The sequence below is a fragment of the Opisthorchis viverrini genome (assembly GCF_000715545.1).
Source record: "Opisthorchis viverrini unplaced genomic scaffold opera_v5_8, whole genome shotgun sequence".
NCBI lineage: Eukaryota > Metazoa > Platyhelminthes > Trematoda > Opisthorchiida > Opisthorchiidae > Opisthorchis > Opisthorchis viverrini.
This window is the reverse complement of record NW_008751664.1, coordinates 3,023,666-3,029,323: the sequence shown is the minus strand read 5'-3', so window position 1 is coordinate 3,029,323 and position 5,658 is coordinate 3,023,666.

The following is a 5,658-nucleotide window of genomic DNA, read 5'->3' as shown; positions in this document are numbered from 1 at the left end:
ACATACAACATGTTAATTTTGGCTCGATGACTACTAAAGTTTCTAGATAGTAAAAGGAAAATGTGATCTGTCATCAGGATCGATTGGGTGGGAAGATGCGAAATGTGTGATGTTTGTTATAAAGCTGACACGCCAGGATATGAAGGTGAATCTTGGTTCGGAATGTGAAAACTCCTCAGTGAAATGATAATGCATCTACGATAAACTGAGAGAAATTGGTACAATTACGCAACTAGTTTCGACAAGATATGCTGGTCCGTCATTGCTATTCCACCTGCACCAACTATATCATCTGTTGAACTTTATAGCTATGAAATTTGGATTATGAAAAATAATTCATCCATGTTTGCCTCGTTCATCAAATGGTCTTCAGAGGTGTGCATGAAGGCTATTCAAATTGATTAACTTTCATTCATAGACGACATCACGGGATGTAGCGTTTGACTGATTGGTTGCCTTGTTTATTGTGTCGCGTAGCAACCGCAAGTCTGAATTTGAGTATTTCTACTCAGTGATGCAGCTGAAGATGAGGAACAATGATAACCTTTTCTAACAGTTAACAAACGGGCTTTCTCGCTCTGTCGTGAGACAATTTACGAACCCCGTACGCGTATACTGAAGGTATTTGACGGAGCATCAGTTCGCTGTTTGATCTGGATTTTTCTGTCGGGTGCTCTCAAATCGATTCAATCGTCCAAAAATTCTTAGCACCAATGAACGCATCCAAGTTTACCGCGGCCAGATTAGAGTAGAAGCAGGGTGAATTGATTATCGTCTATCCTACCTTAGCCATTAGTTTGTTAAAGACAGTACAGAGTAAAATGAATAAATTTCATGTGCTGCTGAACAACTTTTCAAACAACCCATCTATGTTTACGAGCTTCAAAGATACAAATGACATAGCTGGTCGATTTTTTCCCGGTAAAATGTAGTCTTCGTAAGCATGTCAGGCCGTCAAGACATTCAGTCGGCGCACAGAATGTCAGTGTGTGGAACCGTCAGTCAGCCATCTTAGGTGCTCACATTAATCAATAACCTCATTAGACATACTAAACGATCCTTCTTATTGTAACTGAGTCAGTGTTTCCGAGGGATACGCAGGTGAATAATATCTAACAGCAGGTTGTTCAGACCTACTCGTGTTCAACAACAATACGCACATAATCATGAAGGTATACTGATGGCTTGTAGCTGAGTGCGTAAATGAGACACATATTCGTTTCGTATGGGTAAATCGATAACTTTCCACCTTAACTGAGTTGAATACCTGTCCATGCTGGTTGACAATGTGAGAGCTCCGTGTACGTGCGTACCTTAGTTACCACCTAGTAGGCTGCTCAGTCATCCAGAGACCAGTGGCGTCGTCTTTATCTGAACTTTGTGTGTGCTAAAACACAAAAGCAGTCTAAAATTTGTGTGTTGTCTTTAACCAACAGACGCCCCTCCTCTTCTTGCTGTCATACACAGTGAGTTGACCAGACTGCTTTGGTTTTAGCTTTTATTCCGATGACTAATTAGCCACACAGTGAATCGGAATTTCAGTGTTCACTGCACTGAGATCAAGTACGATTGTGAACTGAACTTTAAGACCGCAACAGTCGGGTTTATAAATGAGGCAAGCACTTTCACTCCATAAAATACGTTTCATTTGTTGAAATAATGATGATCATGAGAAGCTATGCCTTAATAAAAATGAACAAGGTTTTACCTAATACTTTAGTCTTTCAGCCACAATAAGAGTTCAGGTTATCACCCCATTCTTATATCTACCTTGTTCATTTGAATTAGTGCTTTGTAGAAAACCAATCCGAAGTGTGCACATCCCTCGGGACCGACCCGGATGACCCAGGAGATAACACCTAGGGATTCATGCATAAGGGTGCATATGTGGATAATCTGATGTTACACCACATGGCTGAGTTTGTCTGACAGAATTAACCGCTGTCCTGATATACATAAGCTTCTCCACCTTAGTCTGTCTTGAAAACGGGCTCTTCAGGTAGGCGCAGTCCCCGAGAGCCCCAAGAAGGGCGAAAACGGTCGTGGGCTGTCGAAGAGTTTTCAGCAGCCTTGTGAGTAGTTTCCTTTACGAGTTTGATTCTGTTTTAGCGGTCCAAACACAACAGACACTGGATGACTGTAAGGCTCTTATGGAGGATACGTGACCCAAAAATGGTTACCCGTGTCTAAAGTATATTTGAAAATGTGAGAAAAATTTTCTTCATCACAGAAGCCCTAATGAAAAGATCCAGATTGGAAAGGTTTCTGTAAAGCACTTTTGCATTAGACGACATTTCACGCATCATCATTCCAATGTAAGAGGAGCTTTGAGCTCCCTATCCTGGAACTCCCTTTCTCTGGGAACTTTGTTATGTTCAGAGGTGGAGTGATTCTTTATCACGTGAGAGTTCAGATGCGTCCAGCTCGCACTGGTTGTAGTAACTAGGCCGCCTAGCACATCAGATTTGTGGAGTTTGTGACGGTTACTCACTAAATCACGTGTCACAAACATTCACATCACGTAACGATTCCTGTCCTACCTGCAACCTGAGCTGACAACCCGTACACTACAATTTCCCATCCAGTTTTGTGTACGTGGCTACCAGTTGGGTAACGCGCCAGACTCGTGAACTTCAACACATCAGCTCAAGTTGTATTCATGTTCGTGCTGGCATCAAACACGAAGGGACACTCCTCTCTTCACACTGCACACAGTAAATAAGCATGCAACTCAGCTCACAAACACTCGAGTGCACAGGACAGGAACTCAACCGAGCTCCACAAGTTTCCACAGACAACTATGGAACACGTGTAGCAGTTATACTTCAGGCAAAACATGTCCGGCGTCCGAAGCTTCATTCAGGAACACAAAAGTTTTCCTCAAACGACAATTCATTTTTTGCCTTATTCCATTTATGCATTGTATATATTTTTATCAAATGCACATGACTATTGTACTCATCATCATTCTGGTAAAACACCATTTGTTAGTGCTTGTCACTTGATAATCAACCTAAGTGCAATACAACCCGATCACTAACAAGTTCGGGCCCCGACACGAACAAGGATAAGCACTGTCGATAACCTCTAATAAGAGCAAAGCTCGTGTCTGATGCTCCTCTCTTTTGTTGTAGGCTCATCAGAATAACTGTTCCAGGACAGGAGGACAAGTCTAAACGAAAGTGGCGTGAAAATGAATTCTACAAATTCCTCAACCACTCACTCGCGTTTGTCTGTGGTATACCTATCTTAATATGTGAAATAGCAAAGACGGGGCAGCATCCTTATGGTTTTGTTCCTTAAGCAATACCGATACAATAAAATCTCCTTTGAGAAATGAAGTGAGTAACAGCATTAGTGTACAAGTAGATGATATTAACTACCTGATTCGGTCCATGGAACTCCAAACACTGGTCAAGTTTTGATATCAAATTTCGTACTGCGTGACCTACGCTCGCTACATGGAAGATGAAAAAAACTTTTGGCGCAAATGACGGTCGAACCAGCTGTTGGCTGATTTAGACACTCGTCCGACTATTGGTGAATAATCATCATCAGTGCGTGCATCGCGAAACTCCAAAGATTTTCGAATATGCAGCCTCCTTGGATAGAAGCCCAAGCGCGGCCACGAGTGGATTGTCAGTAGTGGGATTAGCTCACACTTGGCCAAGCAATGGAGCCATTCGTACTTCAGTTAGGGGACAAACATCACGTGGCCACTTGTTGACAGCTTCTCTGGTGACTTTTCAGATGCGAATTCCTTTTCCTTCAGAGATATTTATGGACTATAGCTAGTCTGAGGAGATTTGGGGATTTTTAAATGGAGCTTTATTCTTTTAATTAGAGCCAATCTATGATACACATTATCCGATTAGCCACCAATCCTGGTGGAGAGCCTGATACTAGTTTATGAGTCTAGTATTTAGCCCGACTGTTGACGTCAAGCTTCGAGTGCAAATGGTTCCAGCCACGCGAGCGCTTTCGTTCGTATTCAAACTCATTTGGCGGATATGGAGGGATCAAACGCTGTTTCTCAAAGAGTCAAGTGTCGGACTCCCTATGTCCACCAGATGGGTTCTGTAAGACTGAAAGCACTGATGTGACCGAGTTTCGAGCTCCAGGCTCACCTTTGGCGTGATCAAGGACCTACTACCCATGTAACTGTGATACTACTGGTGGGGGAGGTATGCAATTAATACGTTTTCTCGTAAATCCGCTTTGCGTCTCTTGAAAAGTGAGATCTATTGCGGAATTTGTGGAGTCGCTTTGCAGCGTTTGCTTGGATTTGAGCAAAAGTCAATGAATGAATATCCAGGAGGGTCCAGGAAGACGCGTTCAAAGAGAGGATGGATATTCATTTTTTGTAAACAAGATGTATGTGAGAGTTTTGCTTCCCTGTCTAATAGTCTGTAACTGTTCAGTTGGCGTTTTCAAGTAAATAACTCCGCAACGAAAACGTTCTTCCTTTTACCCGTAGCCGTCGCGATGCGGTGCACACGTGCTACATTAGTTCTTGGGTGAAAATGGTAAATTTGCTGCCGTACCTAAAATATGGCTCACTGAATAACGCACTTTATACCGATCATGTACTGGCAGTCACCGAAGGGAGGTGGATTATCATCTAAGTGGGGCACTCGTTCGATCGTTCAGCTGTAGCACCCTTTCGGTGCCTAGCTTCCATGCCACACGAAGGAGGCACGAGGGCTGGGATACTGCCAGGTTGCCTAAGCCTAGACAGAGGAAGTCGAGAGGCAGAGGTCGGTTTCGAACCACGGACCTTCCGGTCAGTAAATTCGCGCTCTAACCACTTGGTCCATCTCGCCCTAAGATTAATTAACTGCGAAATAACTTAAAACACTCTCCGGAACTGTACTCATTACACCCTATATTGTCCTATATCCTACCATGAACTGTGGATATCTTACGCAACATAAACGCGTCTGAATTGAATGTATGATGGGTACGGTATTGTTACCAGAACTACAAGTGACGACTGTGAATTCCATAAGTTTAGTGATGCTAGTGGGCACGATGATAACGTTTAGAGTGTCGATATAGAAGCAACAATACCAACAACAATAGGGAAACTGTTTAATAAACTCCTAACAATGTCCTGTAGAAGCCATAATGGTTTCCAGAAGAAAAAATTCCTAAAGCCAACTTAGATTGTGGTCATTAGATATACATTGTGCCAAAATTAAGATTGATCTTACCCGAGATAACTGTGTGCGTTTAGAAACCTCACGATGAATAAGTTGTACACCTCTATTTTTTGTCCAGAAACAACTCTATGTGTTCAAAATCAATACAGCTGACTTCACCATTCCCAATGATCGGGTACCACACCTTTTTCAAGGAAAGGCTCATCTGCATGCAAGTACAAAACCAACTTTGTATGTGGGTCCGAATGGTGTTGGCATTTAGCCAACCTAATTAAATAAGGATATAACGGTAATGTCAAATCTGTGCACCAAAAAGCAGCCTTTCGGCGCTTCTCTTGGCATACTCGAGATTTATTACGAAACAATGCACGTACCTTGTTCTAGACAGGACTAAACAGCGGTCCGTTCAAAGTGAATACCAGAATCCGTGGAAATACCGCTAGGAAGAATTACCCGTATTATTTTGCGGTCTTTTCGGTGCGCACCAATTGTTTGC